General features: G+C 38.9%; 1 long non-coding RNA gene across 1 annotated transcript; it reads left to right on the top strand.

Moving 5' to 3' along the window:
* Window positions 1-3,804: 3,804 nt before the first annotated feature.
* On the top strand, window positions 3,805-7,582 carry LOC119740497. Its single transcript, XR_005272689.1, has 4 exons — window positions 3,805-3,876; window positions 6,186-6,257; window positions 6,414-6,485; window positions 7,524-7,582. It is a non-coding gene; the product is annotated as an uncharacterized LOC119740497 (long non-coding RNA).
* The last annotated feature ends 9,880 nt before the right edge of the window (window positions 7,583-17,462 follow it).

Consider the following 17,462-nt stretch of genomic DNA (forward strand, 5'->3'; position numbering starts at 1 on the left):
CAGTGGAATCCACGGTCTCCCATGGGGCCCAGTAAAGAGAAGACAATGTGAAGAAATTATACAGTTTTAGATGTGGGGGGAAACCCCAGAGGAAAACCCACGGAATCAGGCAGGGACTGAAAACTCAATTATATAGACCAGGCGGGATCGAACCAGGGTCACAGCGGTGGAAGGCGAGGAAAGTACCGCTCCGCCAACCTGACTCCATTTTGAATGGCTTGGCGTATTCCCCCATCAAAGTTTAAATTGTAAAGATCAAAAGCTGCTACATGTTCTTGCACTAGGTATTCCTTCTTGATTTTTGAGTCAAAATAGGCCGCTCATAGGCTCCCCCCTGTAATTTCGGCCACTACACATCATTTTAATCATTGAGGCATGTCAGGCGCCATTCAGCCTGCAATCTGCTAGGCAAACGCAATTAGACCTATCTGTTTTAGTGGCCCCTTGAGATACTAATAGTAATAGGAATTTCAGTAGGCCTACTTTCTTCAAATTAATGATTCCGCAGCGCATTTACGGATTAAAAACCAAGAAATCTAATGGTTTGTGCAACTTCTTTTTATCCCGTCTAAATAAAAAAGAGAAAGGCACATTCCCCGAATCCTGTGACTGCTTTGTCGAGATGGAAGAGACAAGGACGGACTTGCCGTCCTTAGCGTCACTATTCAATGCGACTGGAGATGCGTCTATGGGCGCAGGTGTCGATGGCGTTGAGTCGGGGACCAATGTTACTGACGGGATACCCTACGGGTTGGGAGTGCAAGTCGTAGTCGTCGGTGTCAGGCTGGACTGCAGTGCCAGACAACTCACCGAATTCCCAAGAAATCTTCCTAACAACACCATTTCACTGTAAGTCTGAATCGTTTGTATTTAATCAGAAGCAAATTCGAGTTTTGATTCTTGTCAGCATCATCAGAGTTTCTTCTCATTGAATCGCTCTTTAATGTCGGCTCCTTATTCAATATCTTTTGATTTCATTTGACGTATTTTTACACCAGCACACTGTTGTTTATTACTTCTCATGCGATCATTTCTTGTTTACAATTAGCAATGTACTCCAGAATCATTGTGAGGAAGGGATTTGTGGTACTAGACCTTCACCATGCTGCCACCATTTCAGTCACGTTCCCTGTATCCATAACAGTACTGAATGATAATTTTTTTGTGCAAAAAGGAACCAGCTTATTTTTCCTTCCAGCCTCGTTTTGGTTACATTGATTTGAATGGCAAAAAATCAAGATGGCCGCAACATGATAATGGTCTATTAAGTTGGTCATCGTAGTTACAGGGTCTGCCCGATAGTCCGAAGGTTCGATAGTCCGAAGGTTCGATAGTCCGAAGGTTTTTTAGTCCGAAGGTTCGATAGTCCGAATGCACACATTTCCCATAAAAGGGGGTTTGTTAGTCCGAAAATGAAATAAGGTTTGTAAATCCGAAAATTTGATGCAATAATCCGGAAGTTAATTAGTCCGAAGGTTCGATAGTCCGAAACAAAAATAAGGTTTAATAGTCCGAAGGTTCATTTAATATTCCGAACTGACAATAAGGTTCGATAGTCCGAATATACTGTAAGGTCCGATAGCCCGAATCGACAAAAAGGTCCAATAGTCCGAATAGAGAATGAGGTAGGCTAAGTTCCGATAGTCCGAAGTGTCACACTGACGAAACCGTACTGCAGTTCGGACTATCGAATCTTATCACCTATTTGGACTATCGAACGTTATCGTTTGACTATCGCATCCTATCGGACTATCGAGCCTTCTGATTTTCTATTTTTGGACTAATGGGCTCTCCGGACTATTGAACCTTCGGACAATCGAACCTTCGGACCAATGAACCTTCGGACGAACGAACATTCGGACTAATGACCCTTCGGACTAAAGAACCTTCGGACAATGGAACCTTCGGACGATCGGGCTGTCAGCGTTGTTACATCCAGCGGCATAACTCTTGGGGGCACCTGGGGTGCAGCGGAATATTTGGAGGGGGTCACTGAAGGCACTGATACATGTTTAATTGTTTTTGTGCAATTCAAGATCTAAAATTGGGGTTGGGGCGGGGTAAGGGGTGGGGGAACCCGGGGGCATGGACCTCCGCTGCCCCCCCCCCCCCCACACACACACCCGTAGTTGCGCCACTGGTTACAGCTAACCCCATTATTTCTGATTAAAGAGAACATACATCATTTGCTTTTGCTGTAATTTTCAGAAATGGATGGAATTGGGGGGTTGGAAATATATAGCAAATATAGTTACACTGACTTTTTTTGAGGTTTTGGGTTCGAAAATGCTATAAAAACCAAGAAAAACAATCATTTTCCTGTAGTCTGGTTCCCTGACTCCATTTAAGAAGAAACAGAGCAGTTTACATATATTGGGGAATTGTAAGGTCAGGAAACCAGTCTAGCTGGCTTGTACCCGTTCATAGGTGTGTAATCGATTGCAAACAAGTGCGATGGTCAACTGGGGCCAGTATTTGAAAAAAGCCAGTTTTTTTCCAACGCTGATCGGCCGATCAGCGTTGGAAATTGATACAAAAATACCACTTTTCTTGAAAATGACAGTATACCAGGTGCCAAGATTTTACAGGATGCTTTACACTGTCATTCACTAACAGTCCAGCAAGGTATTTCAAAATAATTTGGTAGTTTTATTTTTTGAAGTTTGCAAATGTTGTATTTTCCCTTTAAACGGTAACTTAAACCTCAGTCCAAAAAAAATCCCGATTTAAAAAAGCCATTAAATGTTATACTCTCACCGACTCCAAAAATAATCAAAAGGGCGCCGTCTAGAACGCAAGACCGGCTGCGTTCCCACTGTAACGTTGATTAATCTGGGCGTGATTTAGGCTTTTTTGTTATCAGTCATGTCTGTCCAAAGCCAGAAACTAAGCAGCTCAATATAGCCTTTGCACTTATTTGCACAAATAGAGAGATACTGAATACCACTTTTGTATGAAGCATTCAATCCAGTGTCCTCTTCATATCATCTCTGATTACCAGCGAAGCTCTGTCTTCAAAGTCACATGTTATTCAGCCGGACACCGGATACGCACTTTTGGTGACTTTCCCTTTTTGTGTAGTCCTCCAGTTACAATGCAAAAATTGCCGAATGTGCCCACTAAATTCTAGCAGTGTTAAAAATGCGATTTTGCATTTATAAATGGTGTCGATGTTTAGATTTGTATCCGTAATAAGTGAGTTCGGTGTTCCAACTGCTCATGTGCACATCCAGATTTGCCGATTTTTCTTTAAACATGTCATCGTACGCGTGCAAAAGCATAGCGGGGTACCAGCAAAGTTGAAGAGATCATCGTGTTCTGAAGTAACATTTTTGCAAAAAGAGTTTGGACAGCGAAGTGTTTTTAGGTGTCTTGTGTGTCCAAACTTTTGTGCGAACGACAGTTCCATCTCTTCTTCGCACGAAAAATTGCACAGAATATAGATATTCGGTTACCACGTCCCTCATAGCCTCCTTTGCATTTATCTGCCATCCCGAAAAGAAATCGTTCAATCTTGCTGTGCACCAGACTATTTTGGAATACCGAACTCGCTTATTGTAGACACCAAAATGTTCTTTACCTTACCAATATATTTTTCAGAAATGTACAAAGATTTTATATATTTTGTTTTCGTTTTGTGCTTTTAAATTTTCAAATTTGTACCAAGTCATACACCAATACACAATTTACAAAAGCTGGATATACGCTGTAAAGTTCGTGTCATGAAAAGTAAAAGCGTTGAAAGCATATCCTAATCGTACTTCGTATCACTGTGTTTTTTGTTTTTGTTTTGTTTCTTTCCAGCGATTTGTCAGATAACAAAATTACCAGCCTGGCGAAAAAAGACATGGAACACTTGACACATTTGCGTCAACTGTGAGTACATGCCATCGGTTATACTGAACATGTTGTTTTTGTTTTAATACTTGATTTTTACAATTTTGGTATGCATCGATTCAGAAGCACACCAAAACTCGACAATTAAAAACTGCCAAGCGCATTCTCAGCACATTTTCAAGATATGTCTGGACTGGCTATTGATGGAACGGCCCGGTGTCACGGTCTCACTTCTCCGGCGTGCTAGCTTCTCCAGGTGGATTTTACGGATAACTGAGCATGTTACAGTGTACGTCACATAAGCACGATTCATGCCCCTATGTCCGCTATGCTTACTTTTCCTCGAGCTGTATTCTGAAGTCTACCAAGCCCATTGATAACCATTGAGGGACACCCAAGAATGTATTATGTAACACTTCCTGTGGGGCCGCGTAATTTTTATTCCTAGGAGGGTTAGGGGCAATGTCATGAATAATTCAGTTTTTCCTTTGAATCATTGCAACACTTAGGTTCTCGTTTTTTCCCCCCTTAATTTAAAATTACCTCAGTGATAAATTTGGAGAAGAAAAATAGCTGATGAAAATGAGCAGCGACGACGTGGATTCGAACCAGGGATCTTTGTATCCATAGCTCATCTCGCTATCCACTAGGCTACTGTGTGGTAGCTCGACGACAACCGTTCTTTAAAATGCTTTAATGTATTGTAACTAGTTGAGTAACTAACAACAATGCTGTTGATGTCATTGTCCGTTCTCATGGATAAACATGAATTATTCATGACATTGCCCCTAACCCTCCTAGGAATAAAAATATTACGCTGTGGGGCCAAGTAATTCCATGGTCCGCAGCATTCTGGTTTGTGTTCCCAGCGTCATGCATGTGTGTGTGTTCATGGAGGAATAATTAAGAACGAACTTCTTGGTCCGTGTTCCTTGCTCGTTCGTGGTCCATTTTGTCTTTATTTTTGCAGCCACGGCCTAAAATAAATGTGCATTTCAAGTCTTTTTGGTTATTGGGAGTTGCATGTGCGCGTCACGAAAATTCTGGATTGGACTGGTACCCTGTAACCATGCATACAAATATCCTAAGATCTTACGTGCACCAGTACAACCCCGAATCACTCAGCACGCTAATATAGTTGACGAAAATGTACACTACTGCGCAATTTTGTGCATGCGTGTTGAAGCCAAATTTCCCTTTCGGAGAAGCTAGCACGCCGGAGAAGTGAGACCGTGACACCGGTGCTAAGCTTATGAAATGTAATACGCTGTCCAACAATTTCCCGTAGCCCGAGCTTTCATGATCCACAAACACTATGAAATCTTATACACTCAATCAGTCCAGCGTGTGACAGTCCGCCATTGTTAGGGGCTGTTGTGCCGATTTGGTTGCGGCGATCGGCATGGATTCTTTCCGGTGGTGACACGCTAACTCCTCCTCGCATTTTGGACACAGCGCCTCTATCTTAGAATCGCAGAAACCTGAGTCGGTAAACCGTCTCCTATGAATTCATGGCATCATTATCCCACTTCGGTAAAAGGTTTATCTGATTTCTTTGTGCTCTTCGGTGTCAGTCAAAAACGCCATCGGGGACTCTGTTTTAGTGAATGCATTGTTTTGTTAACTTTGCACTTTGACCTGAGACGACCAATGAACGCCATTTTCATAATTGTGTCCAAATGCTGTAACTGCGAGCTGCCGTCTGAACATTGACAAACATGGAATCATTTTTGAATGTTACGTCCTTTTTCGTCTTTCTTATTAGCCTTGTAAGAAACAGTGCCAATGGGCCTTATGTACGAGTTGGCCATTTTTGTCGAGTTCACTGAATGTATTTCATTAACTCTTAACTGTTGAATGTGGTGGCGCCAGAGTATTTATGCAGGTATAATGCAGCCTAATTTTACTGTCATTTTTGTTTTATCTGGCGCTAAACACCAGGGAATGTTTAATTACAAATTTTAAATTATTCATTCAAGCAGACTGGATTTAATTAGTAATTAATTTGCTGTCATTTCTCTTCGCAAGTTCCAAAAATTAAGATTTTACCTCACTTTCAGTTCAATATGGCCGACTCGTGCATAAGGCCCATACTAAATGTCATTGGACGTTTTCAAACTACTTTGTGCATGCTTATGATGCGCCGCAAGTCAGTTTATGAATCTTACATCCGGTCATTATTGTTTGTCGAAGTCGAACACAAAAGTATCTCTGCTTCTCAAAATAGTTTGTTAAAATGGTTCTCTAATGAAACACGGGCCTATTCAAACGAAGTGATGTTCTGTCTGTGTTTGATGATTCCAGTTAATCATAACATCCGTTTCTGTTTTTAATGTCGATTTCTTTAGGTTACTATCCAGGAACAAACTGCAAAACGTCGAGGAAGGGACTTTTGAATCGCTGACAGATTTACAAACATTGTGAGTATATGCTACCAACGATAACTCCTGCGATACTGAAGTAAAGTAATTATGGTGCAAATGATTTGTGTAAAGAGAAACCGGAGACTAATCGATGCGAAATACAAGCCTTTTAACAATAAACAAAAAGGTAACTTGATTTTTTTTTTTTTGCAGACGAATGATTGCCTGTGATTTGGAAGATGTGCCGCCGAGAATGTTTGCAACACAAAATCGTTTAGTCACTCTGTGAGTTTGATTATAACAATACCTTTCTTTGTAATCCCATTTGTTTAACTCAAACAAAGACAAGATTTTTAAAATCATCTACGAGACTAACACATGACACACCGCGATCGAGGGAGACCATTTTTGTCATATCTTTTATTCTGAAGAGAAAGTGTGCAAGCACGTTTTTACTGGAACTCCCTGCGTTATTGCTCTGCATAATGGCGGACTGAGTTTTTTTTTTTTAATACCGAGAATTATCATTTTCGTTTTCCAAATATTGGCTGCGTCCCCAGTTCAGCTTCTTGGGATTTTTCGGAACGTGGACTTCGGTTCAGTGTAGCTGCGTGTTCTGACTCGAGGCCAATGATATCACGCCAATTAACGTTTTCAATTTTTATTTTTTTATTTTGTTTTTACATATCAAAAAGGCTTCTAAATAATTCTGGTGCATGCCCGAGATCAAGGCCTAGAATAAGCCCATAGTGTCTAAGATGGAGAAGTTGCGACTTGAACATGATGTTGATGTTATCAAACCGATGATTTTTTTTTAAGGTTTTGTTTTGGGGGGTTGTTAGAAATCGGAGTTAAAAAGGCATTAAATATCCACATATGATATCTGTTTAGAAATTGCTCTGTTAAGTGTAATGCGCCTTTCAATTGTTTCCCCCACCCCTCTCCCTGGGCTGCCCCACCGTAGACGTGGGGATTGTCACTTTTGAAGTGACAAAATCCCCACCCCTCGGGCAAAACTTAAGGGACAATCCCCGACCATGCCCCGATATACATACATACTTGGGGTGCACTAGTGATTGCCTTTCCATGTAGTACGCCAATGGTAACAATGTCATATCAGTTCCCGAAAGCGCCATCCTGGGGCATGAAAAACGTGACCAAATCCCAACATCGGACCTGGGGCAGCGAAGTGGGGGGAGGGGGGAAACATTTGATAGGCGCATAATTTTATCGAAGTGGCACACTCTTTTAATAGCTCCCGTAAGAAATATTCAATTATTAACCTATATATTTTCGTTTTCTTATTCCCGTCCCCATTCAAAGAGATTTATCGTACAACATCCTCACAAGGCTTGTCAGAGGAAGTTTGTTCGGCCTGCACAGCTTGGAATATCTGTAAGCATGATAATTGACAAATAACAACCTTGTCCTCTTTTAATTTAAAGACTATGACGCCGTAAGAGAGCAAGAAAATATCGAGAAAAAAAATGACGAATTGAGATTTCATTTCAAATATTTGTCTGTTATGTTATTGATATGGGTATTTTGTAATTTTCCGCTATTTAAAGACTCCATCCTTGTCCCCTTTTTCGAAATATTTTTAAGGGGGGAAATTATGTTGATCAAACCGCCCTCTACGGCCGAGGAAACTTCTGGCTTTCCTCCAGTAGTTAAAATGTGAAAACCAACATCACAGTGTACTATTGGTCTTCGATGCGGTAGTCTAGATGGCAGACTGACACTTCCAAACAAGGGCGGATCGAGAACACAATTGGGGGGAGGGGCCAAAAACATTTTCCCCCCAAAAAGTGGGTCCCAAAAATTACCGCGTGGGGTTCGGGGCCCGCTTAAGGGCCCCGAAAGTTTTTTTGGATTCTAGAAGCTCTGTGGTGCGATCTGAGGCAATTTCTGACCACTTTAACCATATTTTTTTTAAAAGACGGTAGTGCATGTAAGCAGTACCTGCCTTTATTGCGACGTTGTTTATTTGTTTGTTTATTTATTTATTTATTTTTTTCCAACGATATACGTGGCAATCGACTGGCTGAAATCGAGATGGGGGTATTCAAAGATTCGTCCGGAATTTACTTCATGTGAGTGAGATGTTTAAAACAATCGTTTTAAAAATTCAATGTTTGTTCGTATATTGTGTTGTATTTGCTTTGTTTAAATAGGTCATTATTTTTATACAACGCCTAAATAAATCCCCGTCATCGGATTGGTGGGTCGTTGATCACGTGTCATTGAATTATTCGTCCAAACCAACGTCCCAGCCGCACCGTAAAAATAGAAGTTCTATTCCAAGGTAAATAGTAGTTCGATTGCCCGGTAACACTATTGGTGGCTCTGACCAATCAGATGACGGGGATTTATTCAGGTGTTGTGACTATTCAAATAATGAATGTTTTACATTCGTGCAATGGCAAGAATAATTTCATTCGGCGACAGATGGAATGTTCCATTCTTTGCCACCTGGAATTGAACATTCCACCAAGTTATTCTAACCATTGCCCTTATAAACATTCATTATTTGTACAATAATCAAAGTGTAAAGCCATCCTAGGGGTTCAGAGTTTTACTACGTATTGTTCTTCGGCAAGAATTATATTGCTATACAACTCAACATCTTCATATTTCGCAGGCACATCTCATAAAACAGATTATCGTCGATACCAGCAGAACTCTTCAGACCACTCAGAGATCTCCGATCCTTGTAAGCTTTATTCCTCCATTGCAACTTTTGATATACCACGTAGAAAATTCCAAGTAATATTCTTTTTGTCGTTATCCCAACCACCACCTTACTCCGTCACCACCTTACACGTCACCTACTTCTCCATTCAAACTATCAGTTTTGTAGTCAGACACTTTCTGAGCCAGATAAGTCAGCTATAATAAGGGAATAAATGTGTGCTTGGGAGGTGTTAAACACTCTGTTTAAGACCGGTTGGAGTCTGGAATGCTGATAATTACCCGAGTCAAAGGCTCCAACAAGTCTTAAACAGAGTGTTTAATACCGACCAAGCACATATTTGTTCCCATTCATAAGTCATTTTAGGTTAAAAAAAAAAGGAACTAAACTTTTTCGGTCCAAAAGTCAAAACAAGTCAAACATTATTCACTTTCAACGATTTCGATCAACAAAGCACCCATCTATAGGTATACATGGTTATACAATGGTAAGGACCTCTGAAAATATCGGGCTCTCGACCAATAGGAATGGGTAAACTGTGCGACGTATGCATGAAATATAAGCTGGTATACAGCAACAGTTAAAGCTGAAAAACTAGACACTAGGCGATTCCGATTATGGGTCGTTGATTATGGGTCAGAGACTGAGAATCTGGACGCAAGGTTTACTGAAAATTTCCGAGAATTTGTAAAAGAATTCGGACTCAGACACGATTCGAAGTCTGGCTGCAAGATTATGTTTCCAGAAACTGATATTTCTTTCAATTCAAATCGTTCACCAACAAAGCGTCGGTGCTTTTTACCGGCTTCGTTCCTGTTGTTCCACCTTATTGCAATATATTTGAGGACTCGGGGAAAAAGACGTGACTACAAAACCGATTAGTATCATCACTATAACAAGAGGTATTTCAGGCATGCAAACAACTCCACTGATAATTTAAAAAAACATTCACCAAAATGACCTTTGTGAAACAGATCGTATCAATACAGGGTGAGTAAAAAAAAAGGAAACCCAAATGTCAGGAGCATTTTTGTTACGAAGTTCTTCATGTAGCTCTTTCAAAATCTAGGATGTAAAAGCTCAATTAATAAGCTTTCTTTTAGTGCAAGAATCATTCAAATTTCTCATGTACTTGTCAAGTTACCGAATTTTAAACACAGACACTGTTTTTAAGATTTGCCCATGGATCACCAAAAAAAGCCTCGGGCTTGTGTTCTATCAGCAAAACTAAAACAATTGACACACATCCCTCTATGAATTTTTTTCGTTTTGCTAAAAGAACACTTACTATTTTGTGTGATCCGTGGACAGATCTTTGAAACGGTAGTTGTGTTTAAAATTCCGTAACATCAAAAGCACATAAGTGATTTAAATGATTCTTGTACTGAAAGAAAGCTTATTAATAATTAGGCTTTTATATCCAACATTTTCGAAGTGCTACATGCTGATCTTCATAACCAAAATGGCCCTGCCATTTGGGTGTCCTTTTTTATTTTAGATCACCCTGTAGAATTGTAAAATATGCAGGAAGGATCGTTAGGGATTATTGACTTTTGAATAAAATAAACTCTGCAAGTTAGCTGTTCGTCTTCTTAGCAGCGTTTAGCATTTTGGTCTAGTCGGTACATGCAAGTTTCTTTCACTTAAATAAAACTGCTAGCTATGGTCTAGAGTTTCAAATGATGACAGGAAAAATTGTTAACAGTTTTCTAAAACTGAATAAGCTAAACATCAAATCATTTCTCTTTTTTTCGAAGGAACATTCACCGTAACGACATCAGCAGTATTGAATGCGGTTCATTTTCCACCAACACAAAGCTAATAGACCTGTAAGTATTACACGACAACAAACAGAGACTAGCATCCGTCTCTGTGACGGTACATGGTTGTGAGACGGGAACCAGTCTACGAAAATGTGTAGATGTGTCACATAAGTAAGCTCAATGTAAGCTACATTGCAAGAGTTTATATAAATTGATTACCCCAAAAAATAGTCAGATGTGACTAGAAATCAGTTAAATATGAACCATTCAGGGTCAGCTGCGTGCTGAAAAACAGTCAATCTGACTAGATTTTTCCAGTCAGTTTTGAAAAGTAGTTATGCAATTAACTAAAATTGGAGTCAAATTCAACTACCTTTTCTAGTATGAAACTTTGCATGTTTAACTAAATTCCTAGTCAGTTTTCAATAACTAGGAACACCAGTCAATATTTTGACTAAGTTGTTTTTAGAGATATCGATCGATCGTTGTACTTAATATGAAACCCTTCTATTATTCAGTGTGCATTTTTCTCAAGTTTAGTTGTATTGAAATCTAAGTCGGTTTTTGCTATAGTAGGAGGTGATTCGATCGGATTTGATGAGGTCACACTTTCTATCTTGTGCACTCTCCGGGGACATATGTAACACTGCTGGATGCGGCCCCGTTTGCGATCGCAGCACACAAGGAGCACTCCGTAGCATAGGTGTCCCCGTCACTTCCGCATACTGGGTTGTATTCGTAGGTACAGAAACCTCGGTATCCACTGCAGAATCCAGGGAGCTAAAACAAATATGTCATGTGAAATAAGACTTTCCAAAATTGAAAAGCATTTAGGATTATTTGCATTTTCTCAAAAGTGGCCTACCTAACTATTACAAAACAGCAGCGTAGCTACGGGGGTGGGGGTGTGGGGGATGGGAGGGGCGCAGCCCTCCCCCCACCCCCCCGCCAACCGCACCCCCTTGCCCCCTCACTCGAAATGTGCAAACCTGAGAAAAGCACAGTCCTATGAGTTACCATGATTGGTGGTTGAACATGAGCTGAATTTGTCCACGATAGTTGAGTATTTTTCACTAAAACCGTGTTTTTCGAGAGTGGTCGTTTATCTGTCGCTATTGTCTGCCATAATTACCATGATTTGAATAGCGCCCCATAGGAAGATAATGTCCAGCCCCCCCCCCCCCCCCCCCGCCACCCTAACCCTTTTCGAATGTTCATGGCCAGAAAAATTTATGTTTGTTGGTCATCCCCCATCCCCCACTCGCCAACATACTGGAAGTATCCATTTGAAACGAAAGTGCAATGGAATAAGTATGCATACATTTCTATGAATAGATACTGATTTCCTTATCGATAATACAAATGGCGTTTGTCGATATACACACACTGAAAAAAATTGCGTAGGTCAAGTATACAAGAAAGGTTGACACTGCAACTACCCAAAATTGGGTCGTTCCAAAAGTTGAAGTCACAACTCTCTAAATTCAAAAGAGTGAAATTAGGGACTACAGACGTTTTAAAGTGAAAATCACTGTCCTTTTCGATTGAAATAGTCTAAAAAATGAACCACTTCAGTCGAAGCTAGACTTTACGATTGAAGAAATTTCGCTCTTAACGCCTAGTCACTAGTTTCCGACTGTGGGAGTGAATTTTCACTCGAATGGAGTGAATTTTCACTCTTTGGAATTTAGAGACTGGAAGACCACCTTGTATGACCACAAGTTTTGGTTGAATATTTAGCAGAAATTCCAACCCAATTTTGGGTAGTTGCAGTTTTCACTCTTCTTGGGTAAAATTAACCCAGGCAATTTTTCACTGTATGCCAAGTTAAATTGCAAATTCATGCCATTCTATCAAATCTACATCGAATTTGCCTGTTTGGTCCGAAATAAAAAAAAAACCCAACTAACCATCTCGGACAACAAATGATGACAACACGCTAATTTGAAACAAACGAAACAAAATCGAATGCTCTAACTGCGACTTAGAAACCGCAATTCTTTCAACAACTCTCTGAAACCTCACGAAATAGAATGAACATTCTTTTTTTAATGAATTAAAAGAAAACGTACTATCAAACCATTTTCACTCACCGTTTGACGTGGCAAGTTTTTTGCAGAACAGACAGCAAAAAGGCCCAAAGCTTTTGAAAAACAAAAATAAAATTTAACATTTTTAATTAATACAGCATTGACAAAAAATTTATCTTTCATCTTCATAGACAACAGAATAGCGCAAGAAGATTCGCTGAATGAAAAGATGAATAATGCTATCTTACCCGCAAATACGCTGCACAGTACCAACGCTAACAGACGCATGGTGAGTTCGGTGTAAAACAACAGGAAGAAAGGATATTTGTTTCTGGAAATTGTCCTTGTTTCGTCGGATGGTGTTCTAACAATTAGATGAGCTTTGGACCTGGTACAGTGTCTCGCAGCGAGTTCGTTATCTACTATCTCCAGTAACGCGGGGAAGCTATAGAGGCTGCAGATGCCGACGTAAGATATCTATCATCTAATCACCGCTATATACTATATCTCCGCTATATGTAAAAGCGCAAGAGGTGTTGGTCTATGTAATTGTGGACCTTTTCCACTGGAAAACAAAACCGAACAATAAGGTCCACGATTGGATGATTTTTTTTCGTCCGGTTTGATGACGTCACAGCATTCAGGTGCCTACATCACCGACTGTAGGTGATATCAGCATTTGTGCCACAATCATCAACATTGAGCAATGAGTGATGGATTTGAATAAAACAAGGGGGGAATGATCAATTCAAATTCTCCCTAGAATTGATCACGTCATCATTTGGAAACTTGGCATTTTGAATTGTTACTCAGTTTGTTCATCCATTATATCGTTTGGAAGAAATTCCATTTGTTTTAAATATTTTTTAAAATATATGTATATATATATATTTCGTTTTTGAATTCACCTAACTTTGACCTTTCGGTAAACCTGGAAGTAAAGGTCAAGCGATTTTACACACACACAAAAATGGCTATTGGAAAACATGTCCTAGCTTTTTTTTTGTAGTGCGGTTCTGGTGCTGCACATAATTTATGGCCGCTTGAAAATAGAATCAGTATCGATAGACTTCAATGTGGAGTTTGACAAAGCCATGTCCTTGGAGTCTATGCAACATATGTTTATCTAAAAATAAACGTTTTATGGCTTTTTTTGTCTGCGTGTGCATGATAAATATTCTGCACTTTAATGGTTCGTGACTACACCGTACGAAATATTAATTAAGATATGAGAGGAAAATGGGTTAGGCAATTAGTTAAGGTTAAAACAAAATATTAATATTTAATACTTCGTGTAAACAAATATGTAGCCTTCCGAGATGATCCCGTGAAAAGTTATATTTGAGAAAAAAAAAAGGCAATACCTCAGCGTCACAAAAAATAAAGAAGACGCTCAATTCAGTTCTAAGGTTATAGATAAAAGTATTCTTTCAATTTTTGGCCTTAAATCACTTATAATTTAATATGCAAAAACGGACGGTCGTGCTGAAGTCTCAAAAAGCCACAGTCTTGGACAATGGATCGTGTTTATGTAAGGCTTGAACCGTTGGAAGAAATTACATTTGTTTGTAATAATTACGCTGTTTTGGTATTTTAAATGTACCTAACTTTGACCGTCTGCTAACCGCGGTAGTAAAAGTCAAGCAACTTCACGTACACGACAAAACCGATCATGGAAGCATGGTTGATCAGATCACACAATGTGATATTCTTCCTGTCGCTCTTACCTTGGTACTTTGTAGATTTGCCACGCTGGTACGACAGATAGGTAATGGGATTGTGCCTTTGATGATACAAGTATGGCATTTGGCACACAGTCAGAGTATGTCATGAGAAAGATGTCTGGCTATAGGGCCATCTTGTCCTTTGGAAAAAAATATAGGTAGAATAACAAGCTATGGCAGCCATTTTGAAAATTTCAAAAATTGCTTGTTATTCCACCTATGTTCTTTTTCAAAGGACAAATCTGTGATTGCCCTATAGCCAAACATCTTTCTCATGAGATACTTTGACTGTGTGCCAAATTCCATGCTCGTATCATCAAAGGCACAATTCCACCAAATACCCCTATCTGCCCCACTTTTCAAGTGTAATTAAGAACGACTTCAAATGTGTCTTATTTGTTGGGTAGGTAATTTGCTATTATAATACTTGGCAGACCACTGCATTAAAGAGTGCATCAGAATTACAAAATATTGATGTTCGATGTAATCGGGAAAGTCGAAAAAGAGGACCCAATTTTTTTTAAAATGACTCATCTTGGGGTCAGGGTTGATATTCATACTAAGTTTCAAGTTTATGCGTTGTACCGTTTGAAAGAAAAGATGCGGTGAATTTTGCGGCATAATTCCGATCACCCGATTCGAACAAAGATATATAAGAACGCAAGACAAAACCAAAGGGTAATAGGAGTCAGCCCGATAACAAATTAAATCCAGCGTCTTGCTAACATCTACATTCTAGAGACACGATGTTCCGTCTGAGGGTACATCTGCCGTATAGGTATTACAAAAGGCGCAGCTCGTTGAATACTAGTACCAGTACTTACAAAAAAGTTCTCGACACAGGACGACCGACTTCTAGAAACACAGAACAAGAGGGGCATTGAGATTATACAGGGTGAATCGTACACAGATCTTTGCTGAAAAAAGTTGTATTAATGAATTCGTCGATCGTACCACGATCTGACCTATCTCAGTTTTTGCCATTTCGAGAAAAACGCGTTTGAAGTTGGGCCTATTTTGCATCGACTCTTTTACCCAGAACACTAATTTTTGTTGACTCAGTTTTTATATATAATAAAGTTGGATAGTTGAATTATGATTTTAAATTGTTTCTAAGGCAAAAACTCATCATTACCAGGTGAAAAATAGGCGCCAAATCCATACGTCACTTCGTGAAAATTTCATTTTCATATTTCATGCGCGCGAACGGCGACCTATCTAGATAAGTCACTTCGTGAAAATTTAATTTTCATTTTTCATGCGCGCGAACGGCGACCTATCCAGATAGGTCACTTCGTGAAACGAACAATTTCGATTTCTCTGTGGCTGATAGTGACTTATGTCATATGTGCATGTGCGCGCGCGGACCTCTTCACGTCAAGTCATATGGAGGTTCGTTGCAACCTGTTGTTTTTTATATTAATATTATTGTTATTAGAGATTAATAAGCTCTTACAAATTAAAACGCTGTTATAGTGAAGGAAATTAGAAAATGAATTCCATTATATACGGGGTGCATAGAAACTTGTTGAATACATTGTGTACACCTCCTAGTAATAATTCTTGAACGAATTCATTGTAAAGGTGTACTTTTATTCCATTATTTTTTTATTCTTATCTGTAAAAAAAATCGAGAAATAAAATCCGTGGACAAAACAGGTATTTTGTTTAAACAAGACTCACAAGTTTAAGTTACACTGAAACAGAACGATAAACGTACATGTACACTCTCATAATCTTCAAATCTTTGTTTTCTATTTTTTTATTCTTCAAAGTGTACTTTCTCATTATTTAAACCTATTATTCCCTAAAAACAGCAATTTTCTGCAGATACTTTCTAAGCCTCCCCCTTAAAAAAAATAATGATAAATCTCAATGACATACATTAACAAAAAAAATCGGCTGCGTTTTAATTAACAATGCTCAAAACGTCAAAACTGAATATAAATAGGATGTTTAGTGGCGTTAATACAATGAAGATTTTGTTTTTTTTGAGAGTCGACTATCAGAACAGGCCATATTTAAGGGCCACTCAAGGGATAGAAAAGTAAATCTAAGAAACAAATTAATTATGTAGAAAGACAAGTACTGCCTTGATGTTTAAACTGGGACTGACCATAATCAAAAGGAAAGCATGATGCAGGTCTACATGATGAAATACATTCACTCAACATGTTATCGGCAATCAATAGTCGCCCTTTGTTTTAAGGCTGAGCATTTTCCCGTTACATTCCGAGGCAGACTGTGGCAGGTGGTTCATGCATTCAGTAATCAATACTTTTTCATTGAATTTAAATTTAGAATCTACATGAACAATTTAGTTGGATTTTTTTTTTTAATATAGTCGACATGGAAAATCAATATAAAACAATTACAGTTTGTTAAAGGGAAATATTGATAAATCATTCAGAATGTGTTTAATGCCTGGTGTCACTATCCTTGCAGTCTGTGTCTTTTTTTTATATAGATTTTCACATATGTTTTGCAATATTAACTAAAACAAATCATAGCAACTGAATTTAACTTTTTTGCAGTTCACCCCATTTATATTGTTTTTGTTATCTGCATTGACTTTAGAATTGTAGCAAGACTGGAGTACTAAATCAACATTTAAAAAGAGAGAAACGAAGCACAAAACGTAAAAACGAAGAACAGACGCAATGCTCTTTTTGATCTGAGCCGGGCAGTATAAAACCAAAATAATAAACAGCAAAAGTATGAAAGGTTAAATAATAACCTTTATGTTAAAAAAATTGCTTACATTCATGCTCCAGGAATCGATCACTTTCCTTTCAACGAAGCGTTTTCAAAACTTCATTCAATTATGTAGACGAATGGTGCTCTGTATAAAGTTTTGGCTGCAATTAACTACTGAGGCATCCACATTCTGTAACACAAACAAACCAAACCAATCAGGAATCATAATATTAAAAAATTTAACCTTAGTTTGGCCCTTTTGTTTAATAAATATTTTCCCAAAAGGACAGTCAGTGAATCAACGTAAATATCAACCGAGATGTCATTAAAAAGCATTAGTTCGGAATCGAACCCCA

Source organism: Patiria miniata, unplaced genomic scaffold, assembly GCF_015706575.1.
Source record: "Patiria miniata isolate m_02_andy unplaced genomic scaffold, ASM1570657v1 HiC_scaffold_5, whole genome shotgun sequence".
Classification (NCBI taxonomy): Eukaryota; Metazoa; Echinodermata; class Asteroidea; order Valvatida; family Asterinidae; genus Patiria; species Patiria miniata.